Below are 13,708 nucleotides of genomic sequence, written 5' to 3'. Positions count from 1 at the left end.
CTGCAGGAGGCTTAAATTAGTAACAGCCCGGAGTCACTGAGTGTTTATTATACACCTGGTGGAGCCAGCTTAATCCCAAGCTCATGCTTTCATGTACTCCACGACCAGAGAACATGGACAGAGGAAGCAGGGGGCTAGGGAAACCGCAGGCGGCTCAGAGAGGCGGGCGTGGGGCCTCCAGGTGGGTGCATGGGGTTCCCCTCCACACCCTCACTGGGCGCTGACCCATGCCGCACTCACTGCTAAGAAGCAGGGGCTGTCAAATCACACTGCCTGGGTTTCCTGGGGTGTCCCTGACTTCTTGTGCTCCCTCTCACCATTGGGCGCTTCCAGTGGGGTCCAGAGGAAGCTCCTATGAGCACAAAAGTTCAGGAGGTGTGGCTCGTCTGCCAGAATGTAAAGCATCATTGTTCAGGGATAGAAATTCATAACAGAATGTCAGAACAGGAATTTTCCTTTCTCACATTCCCCTGCCGATGTATAGGGAGTGGAGGAAAGGGAGATGGAGCTAAGGTAGAAAAATCACTTTAAGAGTTAAGTGAAATGGAATCACCAGAACATATCAAATGCAGTTTCCATTTCAGGTGCACAGCACCCTGCCAGCCTGTCACTCTTCCCGCCATTAACCTCCCCACCAGGCACCTTCCCCGCCCGCATCCTCTTTGCCGGATAGAGGTCCACCTGGGGCCCAGCCTGAAGCCAGGACCCTGGATGGTGAATGGCTTCCTTTCTGTGGTCACTAGGCAGCCCTGGGGGCTTCAGCCTTGGGAAAGGGCAGCTCCTTTCACTACAGTTAGAGTGTTTCTGACCTTGCTGACCTGGGGTTTGGAGGGGATAAGAAAGTTTGCACAGCTCCACTGCTGGAGCTCAGTGTGGTCTGAGCAACTCCCAGGTCCACTGTGATTAAAACTCAGGTCTCTAGGGTAGCACTGTTGGGAGGTATGGGAACTTTAAGGGGTCACTGAGGATATGCCCTTGGGAGAGACTGTGGGACCTGGTCAGTCCCTGTGACTTTTTACAGGTGATACAAGCTCTTCTGCGTACTCATCGGCCTGCCAGCAGGCCTTCACAAGATCACCCTACGGAACCTCAGCAATTGGGAGCGAAGCAACCCTTTCCTAACTGTGCCACCTCAAGTGCTTCAGTGCAGTTGTAGAAAGCTGACTAATGTATGCAGCCAGGAAGTCCTGGTGTTTTGAGCTTGGGTCCCTCCGGAGGACTGGGCTTAGAGATGCTGTGAGCACCCTGCTCCCCATACTGTCCCCCAGATGTCATCTGCAGAAGGAGGATTAACCCCTGCCTGACCTAATGCCTACCCCCTGGGAGCTCTGTCTTGCTGACTGGCTGGAATATTCTGGGCCGTGTGCAGTGGAGGTAGATTTGCAGAGGAAATGGAGGCACTTTTATTGCTTGGAGAAGGAAGAGGAGGACCAAACTACCACAGAATACTTCTCCGGCTCTTGGAAGCCTTCTGTACACATTCCCACCCTCACATCCAGGGGGCTCAAGTCTCAGTTAAGGCAATCCTAGAATAGCTAGTAATATTCTCTAGTTTATGTAATAAATAATAAAGCAAGCATGCTACACGTGAAATGCCTACACACCCAAAAGCTTTACGAAGGCCGCTCTGGAAACATTCTTTGGGGAGTGTGTCATTTACTAAGAAGCCATTCTACATACTGCCATAAAAAGACTTACCTTGGCTCCCATGCCAAACCCTTAATCAAATACCAATGCATAGCTCAAGGCTGCCAAGACATACTGGATGAAAGCCACCACGAGTCCTCCCTCCAGGGCTATAAGGAGAAGGAATCCAGCGTCTTCCACACAGTGTGAATGAAGCACAAAGGGAGTGGAGAACACTGCGCCGTGAATCTGCTACATGTACCTGAGATGACCAAAAAGCTGCTGCTTCTTATTCATATTTTATTGCAAAGTGGCTGTTGCCAGTTGGCTGGGTTTGCTGCTTGGATGAAGAAATGCTGCCATTTTAACTTCAAATGCTGCTGCTTTTAACAAACTCTGGGCACGAGCTCACCAAGTCAGTCGTGGTGCACCCCCAGCAGTTTTCAGCATGCAGTGTTTACAGGCTGGAGATACCGGCAAAATGCCTATGAGTATGCTAGAGGGGAAAAATGAAGAAAATTCTACCTTCCGTGAAAACATCTCAGACTCCAAAAGGTGATAAAAACGAATGAGCCTAGATTTCAAACAAGAATTTTCACTTTTATTTTTCTAAGTGAAAAGGGCAAATGTTGCATAAACTCTTCCATTCTTTGATTTTTTTCCCCTTTATAATTCCATATTTATGAGAAAATAGTCTGAATAATTTAGCTCTTACTTGTGCAGTTTCTCAATATGGCTCCTAGGATTTTGACAGGGGAGTGCTGTTGACTATTTGGAAAGCCCCTTGATTTAAATCATAAACTGAAACTCGCCACCGGAGGCCCAGAAAGATTCTGAGGTTCTTGGGTCCTGATAAGTAAGTGTGGAGGCTGATGAAGACCAGAATTCATCTATCCATTCACCCACTCACCATGTACTCACCCATCCATCCATGCACCCACCCACCCGCCCACTGTGTACTCATCCATTTTTCTGCCCACCCTCCAGCTGTTTATCTATCCATCCACCCTCCATCCGTCCACCCATTTACCCATTCACCATCCACCCACCTATCTAGTTACCATCTGCCGTGCATCCACCCACCATGTAGATCAGCATGCAATGATTCAGTCAGTCACAATTCAGAAGAAATATCGAAGGCATGATATCTTTGAATTGGTCTTAGAAAAGTGTGTTCTACAGGAAGTTAGCTGTGACTTTCTTAAGGTGATAGAGGATGGAACATTCATGCAAGAGATGGGCGTGTCATTCATGTGCTGAGCATGAGGTCAGAAGCTGGCTTAAAGCTGAAACTGAAGAAGGCTAATGATGCTGAACATCAAAAAAAGTGATGACTGCAGGTTCCTCATGAGGGCTCCGTGTGATTACAAAGGAGGCAGTGGCAGAGAGACAAATTCAGAAGATAGTTTGATTCCAGGGACTGCTCGAGAGATGGGAGAAACTCATATCAGGAGTTTGACAACTAGGGAAAGGGAACTTGCTAGCTTACTATACCAACTTCAGTTTAAGTCCTAATGAAGCCTCTTCTGAACCGCACACCCCTAGCTATTCAGTATTTCTCTGTGCAGTAGAGCAGGCTGAGCTGATAACACTACTGCCAGAAGCTGGGGCTGGCATCAAAGGTGGCCAGCAACAGGGAACAAAAGGGCAATGAGGGTGTGGCGGGTGGGGGCCTACCATCTCTGGTGGCTGGAAGAGTTCCTCAGGCCTGTCGGTAGCTGAGGACTCAGCGACAAGAAGGGCCACTACGCTTTGCCAATTTGCGATTTCTGTGGGAGCTGACCATGAGCCCTCAGCTGATCGGCAGCATCTCGGAAGCCGGCACGGGCACCCTTCCCTTTAGAGGGTCCTGAAGAAGAGCTGAGGGCCAGCCCCTGTTTGGTTTCCATCTTACACGTGACTAAGACACACTAGCCAGTGACAAGTCTACAAGGAAGAAGAGATATTTTGATCAGCTGATGGGCTCTGCCGCGGAACGTAGCTTTCTTGAATGCCGGCAGTGTGCCAGTGCTCTCTGCTCAGCTTAGCAGATCTGCTTCTCACCTTTCACACACAGCTCTGCCAAGGTTTCTCAGCAGAGAGTGGCAGTACTGGGGCACAGAGCTGGGCAGGGTCATTTCAGAAGGCAGTCTGCTCACGCCATGCACCAGAGCGGAAGCTTGCAGGGTGCTGTGGGCAGAGCAGCACCCCGGTCCCCTGAGGAGCTGACGTAGACCCAGCGTTGCTCTGATCTTCCCAAACAATACTGCAGTAACTTTGTGAGTGTGTCATTTGGTGTGTGTACAATTGTTGCTGTGGGATATGTTCCCGGGAGTGAGACTGGCAGGCCCAGGGTAACGTGCAGTGACATTTCACCAGCTCTTGCCAAACTGCCTTCCTGGGCTGCAGGAGTCCCACATTTCCACACTGGTGGATGGCAGTGCTGGCCTTTCCACAGCCTTCCCAGAGTGCACTGCTGCCAGTCTGCTATGAGAGGAATCTGACAGATAAGACAATAGTTTGCACTTTATTTTCTCTTACTAAGAATGAAGAATTGCAGGCCCTTTGAAAGGGGCCTGGAATTCTTAAAAATTCTCTGCTAAAAATGATTAAGACTACGAGAACCATTTTTGTTTGGTGACATATGCTCTGTAGCTGTGTGTGGCAGTCAGCCAGGGAGGTTTTATCAAACTGAGGAGCTTAGGCCCCAAAACGGACCAGTGAGAGCAGTGCCGTGGGTCTGTGACCTCTTGAATCAAAGCTGTCTAGGTTGTGTCTCTCAGGTGTTTTGCCTTTTTCCAGCTCTGTTCTCTCTGTGGCATCTGGAAACAGCTTTTAATCTTCTTGTCCTTAGCCACAGAGAAATAGCTAAGTTTTTTTTTTTTTTTTTTTTTTTTAGCAAGCTAGTTTTCTGCTTGGAAAAGCTGCACTGTGGGGCCTATCATGACGTCATGCATTGGGCCTTCCTCCTTCCTGCCAAGACCTGCAGGCTTCCCGTCTACACACAGATCCATAGCACTCACTACCCATGTCTTCACACTGAGCTACAGGGCCCACTGCCCCTGGGCACACGTGGAGCAGTCGGGCCTGAAGGCTGGCCATAATCGTTCTGTTAAGCTTCTGCCTCCTTCTGCCTCCTCTAACATCTCCAGGCTTGCTAGTGCTGAACTGCTATATCTCAGGGTCTGCTACACGTTCTAGTGCAAATAATTTGCATGGTAACGTGTATTCACTTCAGCATTACACATTCATAGAAATAAAAGCACGAAACTCTTTGCACAGTCAAAACCACTTCCCACAGCTGAGAATGCGGTTCATGGATTCCTGAGGTGCGAAGAGCTCGGCTGTGGCTGAGACGTCACTCACAGCGTGGTGGCTGCGGGGGCAAAGGCAGGCGCTGGGGGCGCCCAGGGTGTGGTGTGAGGTGAGGCGAGTGCGACAAGGCTTTGTTTCCATTCTATCCTTCATTCTCTTGTTTTCTTTTCCCTTCCCTCCTCTCCCCTTGCCTTCCTCAGTTCTCTTCTCATTGAACGCTCTCTTTCTACTTCCCAGCATCTAGTATACATTTTGGTCCTTATTTATCCTTTCGGTTTCTCACACCCAAGGAACAATACAATTTTTAAACGTGTGTCTGATTTATTTCACTTGAAGAGCATGGTCTCAGGGTGCATCAAGTTACATAGAAATGCCTCAAATTTATCCTTTATGGCAGAGTAGTACTCCGTTGTATAAAAAACACATCTTCTTTATCCATTCATTAGTTGATGGGCATTTGGGCAAGATTGGGCTATTACAAACTCTGGCGCTATGTACGTGGATGTTCATGTATCGCTGTGGTATGATGCTTTTAATTCTTTCAGGAAGGTACTAAGAAGGGGAATAACTGGGTCAAATGGAACCTCTAGTTTTAGTTTTTTGAGCCATCTCTAAACTGATTGCCACCGTCTACACTCCCACCAACAGTGGAGAAGGGTTCCTTTTTTTCCACAGCCCTGCCAGCATTTGTTATTGGTTGATTTTTTGATGATAGCCATTCTTTCTGGAGTGAGATGGAATCTTGGTGTTGTTTTAATTTGCATTTCTGAAATGATCAGTGATGTTGAACTTTCTTTCATATCTTTATTTGCCATTTCTACTTCTTCACTTGAGAAGTGTCTGCTCATTTCAGATGCTCATTTTTGGACTGAGTCTAAACTTGGGAGGTCTGATTGTTTTGAGCTCTTTATGTATTTTAGATGTTGGTCTTTTGTCTGAGGAACAGTTAGTGAAATTTTTTCCCAGTCTATGGGTTGTCTTTCCATTCTGTTGGTGGTTTCTTTTGCCGTGCAAAAGCTTTTTGCTAAGATGAGATCCCAGTTGTCGATTTTTTATGATAGTTCTGTGTGATCAGGTTTTTATTTATAAAGTCTTTGCCCACACCTGTGTCTTCAAGAGTTTTGCCTATTCTATCTGCCAAAAAATTTAGTGTTTCTGTTTTAATATTTAGATCTTTAATCCATTTTTATTTCAGTTTAGTGCATGATGAGCGATGGGTCTAGTTTTAATCTTCAGGTCAAGGAAAGCCAGTTTTTTCCAGCACTATTTATTAAAGACGCTTTCTTCCAGTGAAGGTATTTGGCTCCTTTATTAGTGTGAGATGACAGTGTGTTTGGAGTTGTTTCTGCATCTTCTAATATGTTCCACTAATCCTGAGTCTGTTCTTTTTCCCCCCACTACCATGGTGTTTTCATCATAGTAGCTCTGTAGTATAATTTCGAGTCGGAGATTGTGATGACCCACTCCCTTGCCTTTGTTGCCCACAATTGCTTTTGTTATTCTGGCTCTCTTCTGGTGAATTTTAGGACTGTTTTCCCTAATTTTGTGAGGAATATTAATTGGGATGGCACTAAATCTCTATAAAAATTTTGGAAGTATGGACATTTTCACTATATTGGTTTTTCCTACTAAGAAGAAGGGATAGCTTTCCAATTTCCAATATCCTCCTGGATTTCCTTTTTCAGAGTACCGTAGTTTTCAGTGTAAAGGTGTTTTACTTCCTTCATTAGATTGATTCCTAAGTATTTCATCATTTTTTTGGTGTTATTGTGAAAGGTGTAGTTTTCCTAATTTCTCTCTCACTTTGTTATTTGTGTAAAGGAATGCTATTGATTTTTGAGTGTTGACTTTGAATCCAGCTCCTGACTGAATTTGGTAATTAAATCTAGAAGTCTTTTGGTGGAGGCTGTGGGGTCTTCTATGTAGAGTATCATGTAATCTACAAACAATAATAATTTAACTTCTTCCTTTCCTATCTTTATTCCTTTTTTTTCTTTCTCTTGTCTAATTGCTCAGGCTAATGTTTCCATACCTATGTTGAATAAGAGTGGTGATAGTGGATATTCTTATCTTGTTCCTGATTTTAGAGTGGGGGTGGGGGTGGGGGCGGGTGGGGGACACTTTCAGTTTTTGACCATTTAGTATAGTGTTGGCTGTTAATTTTTCACAGGTGGTTTTATCAGATTGAGATAAAGATTATCTGTTCCAGTTTTCTGTGGGGCTTTTTATCATGAATGGGTGTTGGACTTTGTCAAATGTTTGTTGTGCTTCTATGGAGATGATCATGTGTTTTTTGCCCTTAGTTCTGTTAATCTGGTGTATTACATTTATTGATTCACATATGCTGAACCATCCCCGTAGACCCGAGATGAATCCTACTTGGTCATGGTGTGTAATTTTGATTTGCTGCATTCTGTTTGTATCTTTCTGAGGAATTTTGCATCTATGTTCATTAAGGGGATTGGTCTGTAGTTATCTGTTTTGGTTAGATCCTTCTCTGGTTTTGGAACATTTGCCTCTAGAGATGAGTTTGAAACTACTACTTCTCTTTAAATTTCATAAACAGTTTGAAATGTGGTGGCATTAGACCTTCTCTAAATTTTTTGTCAAACTCAGCAATGAATGTGTCAAGACCTGGGCTTTTCTTTGTTTACAGGTTTTATTTTTACTTACTTTTATTTTTTGATAGGTTTTTAATGAAATCTTCAATTTCACTTACTGACGTTGGGTTATTTAGGATTTTTATATCTTCTTGATTCAGCTTTGGTAATTCATATGAATCTAGGAATTTGTCCATTTCTTCTGTGCTTTCCATCTTATTACAATACAGATTCTCAAAGTAGATATAGATGATCTTCTGGAATTCTGCAGGATCTGTTTTGATTTTACCCTTTTCATTGCATGGATTTGAGTCTTTTTCTTTCCTTTTTATGGATAAGGTTGGCTAAGGGTTTGTCAACTTAATCTTTCAAAGACCCAACTCTTCAATTCATTGGTTCTTTGTATAGTCTTCTTATTCTCCATTGCATTAACTCCTGCTCTGATCTGTATAACGTCCTTCCCATTGAGCTTTGGGCTTGACTTGCTCTTCTTTTTCTAAAAGTTTGAGGTTCAACATTATATTGTTTATTTGTACTTGCTCTGTTTTTCTGCTATGGAGATCCACCACTACAAATTTCCCTCATAGGACTACTTCCATTGCATCCCATAGATTCCAGTAAATTGTATTGGCATTATCATTTAATTGTAGAAGTTGTCTAATTTCTTCTTTAACTTCATCTTGACCCTTTGGTTGTTCAGGAGGGTGCTATTTAATTTCCATGTGTTTATGAAGTTTTTATGGTTTCTTTTATCACTGATTTCCAATTTCTTTGCACTATGGTATGATAATATGCATGAGATAATTTCAGTTCCTTTGCATTTACTTAAGCATGTTCTATGAGCTAGTATGTGATCTAGTTTGGGTAACATCCCATGTGCAGCTGAGAAAAATGTGTATCCTGATGTTTTGCGGTAGACATCTATCTACTAAGTCCAGTTTTTCAAAACTTTGGTTCAGTTCTGATATTTCTTTGTTGATTTTTTTTGTGTATTTGATCTGTCTATTTGTGACAGTGGGGTATTCCATCACAGTTTTATTAGTGCTTCTTTGATTTTTCATGTCTATTAATATTTGTTTTATATGGTTGGGTGTGCTGGAAGTTGGTGCTTGTAAATTTATGATTGTTATCTGTTCCTCTTGGGTTGTTCCTTTAACAAGTATGTAGTGACTTTCTTTCTCTCTCTTGATCAGTCTTGGCTGAAATCCACTTTGTCTGCAAAGAGAATAGCTGCCCCTGCTTTTTTCTGGGTTCCTGTTGCAAAGAGTATTTTTTCCCATCCTTTAACTTTCAGTCTATGAATTTATTTTTGAGTTAAATGTATTTCTTGTGTGCAGCATATTGTTGACCTTGTTTCTTGATCCTTTCTTCCAGTCTATTTCTTTTGATTGATGAATTGAGACCATTACACTGATTGTTGTAATGATATATGTTGACTTATTCTTGTCATATTATTTTGCTGTTGTTCCTTTCCCCTCTGTTTAATTGCTTACCTCACTTGATAGTTTCATTCTGTTGGGGCTTATGGAGTTGTAGTCTTCATTAATTTTTCTAGAATATCTGTCAGAATATTTTGGAGTGCTGGTTTGGTGATCATGAATTTCTTCAGATGTTCTTTGCCATGGAACTATCTTATTTCTCTACCAATTTTGAAGGAGAACTTTGCAGGGTACATCAATCTGGGTTAGAGGTTGTTTTCTTTTAGGTTTAAAGTACTTCACTCAAAGTTCTCCTTGACTTAATGGTTTGTGCTGAGAAGTCTGCTGTGCTCTGTTTCCTTTATGGGTGATTTATTTCTTTTCTCTAACAGCTTTTAATAATCTGTTCCTTTGTTGGATTTCTGGAAGCTTGACTATTATATGCTTTGGGATGTGGAGGCCACCTGGATGACTCACCTTTAGAGAAGAGCAATTATCGCCATCTTGGCTAAACATGGCCCTATTTGCATGTATTGATATATGCAGGCCTGGCTAGGACTTTTTCTTATCCCTTCAACTGGCTGTAAGTAATGCAAATTGGTCTAGCCCAGGCGCTGATGTGTATAGTCTTTGAACCAAGGCAGCCTGTCAGTGTTTTCCCACCCTGTAGCTCCCAAAAAGCATGTGTAGGCCAGGAAGGAGGGAGAGCTGTAAGATCAGAGGCTCTGACTTCCCAGGGCATAAAAAGTACACATCAGAGCTGAAGCACTGACCCCAAAACATTAGATACTACATTGAATTGTGTTCTGCAGATTACTCTTTCTGCATATCCTTCTCTCTGCATATGGCAGAGGTGATTTCAGGCCTCACAGTACTCACATGCTTCCTGCCATTCTCACAGTCACTCATCCCCAAGCCACTTCCTTTCTCACAAATTAATAAATTTGTGTCCTCAGGACACAAATCCCTGAGACACCGGTGTCCTCAGGGATTTGCCACTGGGTCATGGCCTTTGTACTGGCTAGTCATCATCCTAGCTAGACTTAGGATCCCCTTGGCTCCACACAACTATAAATATGCCTTAGTGTCTTTATTTTCGCCATGGGTTGCACTGGAAATGGTAGACTGGAATTAACTCACTACAATTCCAATAACTTTTCCATGGGATTACAAAGATAAACTTCCCAGACAACAGCAAGGACTGGGAAGAGCTCTCTATAATAGGGTAGATTTTTAAAATCATAGGTAATTGGGGTTCTATATGACTCACTTGTCTGTATGTCTAATTATTTTTCCATGCTTGGGAAGTTTTCTGCCGTTAATTCCGTGAACAGGTTTTCAAAAAAATGTCATTTGCACAATCTCCTGCTTTTTCATTAACTCCATTTAATCTTATGGTATTTTATTTTATTTTGCATTATCTAGCAGCTGTTGCATTGATTTTTTTATGCTCCCTTCCTATTTTAGGAAATCTTTCTTTTCATGATCTCTAACCCCAAACCTATTGACTAGGTCCGATATTCTGTCCTCACACTGGTTCATTCTGTTGCATATACTTTCAATAGAATTTTTAATCTCTTGAGTATCTCTTTCAATCGGTTTCATGCATTTAATTTCTTTCCTATGTTGGGCATTCATGGTTGCCATCATTTTCCTAAGCTCCTCTATTTTTTTATATCTGTATTTACTTTAGATTCGTTTACCATGTTTCTATTATGGTCATCTTCTCTTTAATTATTTGTGAAATTGTTTGTAGTTGGCTTTTTTTCTAGAGCCCCATTAAACTGTTTCGTTACTTCTGCTACCACCATTTCAGAGAGTTCAGGTGGGTGACTTTCAAATTGTTCCACATCAATACACCCACATCCTCCCTTTCCAACTGGCTCTGAGAAGCTCAGGCCCCACCCGCAGGGAACCCTCCTGCCCAGCTGGCTCAGGTGCAGATCACTGCAGGGACAGCTCAGGGCGAGGCACACAGAAGGCCATGTCCTGAGCCAGGAGCCACGTCCTCGCCATTGGGCCCGGGGCAATAGGTGCGTCTGACAGATGCACATTTCACAGGCCAATAACTTCATGCTTTCAGTCCTTTGTCACTGGTCTCCTTGGGAGCAGGGCCTCAAGGGGGTCCTGGCACCTTCCTGAAGCAAGTGCTGCCTGGAATTGTGACGTCCGTGCAGCTGCCAGAACTCAAGGACACAGCCCTGGCAGCCTCTTGTGTGTGAGCAAGGACTGGGCTGGCTGGCTCTGCTTTCCTGCCCATGAGCTCTGAGGCCCAGCAGCCAGGGGTCAGAGCCTGAGGCCTCCGCCCCACCGGTGTCCTCAGGGAGTAGCACCAGACTCAGTCCTTCTGACATGCACAGCGCGCCTCCTCGGAGAGAGGAGGACGCTGGGCACGAGTAACCCCAAGGTCTCCGTTGTTCTGAGGCTTCCAGGCCGAGAGCGGGCTCCTCCAGACATCTCCACGTGCTCACTGCGGGGGGAGCTTGGTCCTGGAGCCACACAGCCTCGGCAGCTGGTGGAGAGGCGGTGGAGAGGGTGGTCCTCCATGACTTTCATTCTTTTTTGAATCCTCCATGTATGAAAGCCTTTGAAAGGGAAAAGGCAAATAAGACCATCATTTGCCAAATGCGTCAGATCCTGGTGGGCTCCAATCCCAACTGCGTTGATGTGGATGTGCAGAACTTTCCGTTCTGGTCGTTTTCACAGTTTTGGTTGCTCTCACTGTCCTGAAGGCCCGGCTCCGTTTTAGCCTGTCTGAGCAGGCTGTTTGATTGCTCAGGTGTAGCTGTCCTCCTTATTCCTCTACTCACTTGCTCAGGGCTCCCCCAGCTGTGTAGCTCACAGGCTCCTCTCCCAGTTGTCGCGACTGTCACACGGGATCTGGAGCTTGCGCAATCCGTCTTCGGGAACGATCCCGGTGCCTGCCGAGTCTGACCCCTCATCGGGTGGACCCTGCTCTAGGTGAGGCTGAGTGTGCCCGCGCCTCTCCCCGCTTGTGAGACTATTCCAAGGACCGAGGAGGGTTTCCCCTGCGTGAATTCTTTCTCTGTACTGATAAACTTACAGATAAAAGAACCAGCAAGGCACTGACAGGACCGGTGATGCAGGGTATTTTGTGATATTTTTCAGCGAATTCCCCACGTTCTTCGGGCGTAGTCATCTTTTCCTCTCAGGTAAATAAGGTTCTATCTATTGAAGAAGAGAGCGCTTAACATATGAAAGGTGCTGTTTTTCTTTTTGTTATTGCTGCTGAGTTTTTGAAGCTGTTAAACAAATAAGATCTTAAAAGTTGAGTTTTTATTACAAGTAGTTTGGTAGGCTGAAAAGAAGACTTTCAGTGGTTTCTGAAGGAGAACAATTCCTGACTTGAAGAGACACAAACGTTAGGATGAGCCGCGTGCTGTGAGAGAAGGTCGGGGAGCATGGAGACGAACATGGCACAGTCAGTCTTTGGTACCCGAGACGTTACATACACACAACTGTCGCCCCTGCGTCGGCATGCGATGCCCTCGGCCGTGTTCCAGTGCAATAAGGAAGCCTTTCCAGATGTGAGCCGATGTTGCGCAGAGGCCAAATACATGCTGGCACCACACTGTTGGTCTTCTAAGCTCTCAGAACCAAAGAGATATTGAACATCACAGACACCTGTTCCCAAATTTCTCCTGGCTGCTTTTGAACATGCTTTCCATACAAACTTTGAAATTTGCCGGCAAAATTCCACGTTGAAAGCAATGCACCAAACTCTCCTTTGCTACAATTAGATGATGTCATCAACTTGTTTGCTCCATCAGCACCTGCATGAGTGAGCTGGGCCAGGAGGCAGTAACACAAGTAAATCTTCATGCGTGACTCATGTCATGTGTGCTATGGTCGGGTCGACTTGCTTCAGCAGGTAACTGTCCTGCTGGAAAATGTGGTCCCAAGTCACTCTTTCCCACCAGGAAAGTTACACAATCTCCTGGGGCTTTCATCTTGGCCTCCCAGGCTCCTGAGATTTCATTAAACGAGTTTCTACTCTTCTGAAAATGGCTTTGGATGAGGTTCTGAAGTTGTGCTGTTATCGGGTAGCTTGCTTCTGAAAAGCGGCTTGCCTCCCAAACGTTCCTGGGTTCGGGTTGCTCGCCTGTCCTTCTGGCGCTGGAGTCCAGCTTCTTCTCTTCTTGATGGAAGTATTGGATGAAAGAAGCAAAAAGCAGTGGCAAGGTGTATCTGAGAAAGTAAAGTGAAGAGCGAGAGAGAATCTGGCTCTGCAGAGTGAGCTTGGGCCCAGTAAAGAGGAAAAGAGGGTAAGAGCAAGGATCAAAATATGTGCTGCGTCCAGGAACCACAGCGTGGGCTTTGGTGGAAAGCTGTGGCAGCCTCTCATGAACTCCTAGTTCCCTGTGCGATCTTGGGGAAGCTGGCATGATGTCATTGTGGTGACGTCACAGTGAGCATCAGGCACGAGGGCTGCGTTCCTGCTGGTGAGGCTGTGGCCTGAGTCTGGACCCCTCCACCTGGCCACCTTCCACTGGGAAGGAGCTCACCTTGGCTTCACCTTTGGTGGACAGGCCACCCCTGGCACTGGGAGGAAGCCAACCCTGCAATGTCTGCCCAGAGAGTGCTCTGTGTCCTAGCATGGTCCCTTGGGGCTGCAGCAGTGAACTGGTACTCACACGGCTGGCTCCTCTTGGGAAGGGAAAGAACAGTGTCTGCCACTTTCAGGAGGGAGCCTGTGGGACCCTGGTTCCTCTGGTCTCTTGTCATCCTTCTGCGTCTCCTTTGCCGCCC

Source organism: Chinchilla lanigera, unplaced genomic scaffold (assembly GCF_000276665.1).
Source record: "Chinchilla lanigera isolate Chin_1 unplaced genomic scaffold, ChiLan1.0 scaffold00001, whole genome shotgun sequence".
NCBI classification, from domain to species: Eukaryota; Metazoa; Chordata; class Mammalia; order Rodentia; family Chinchillidae; genus Chinchilla; species Chinchilla lanigera.
Note: the sequence above shows the minus strand (reverse complement) of the source record.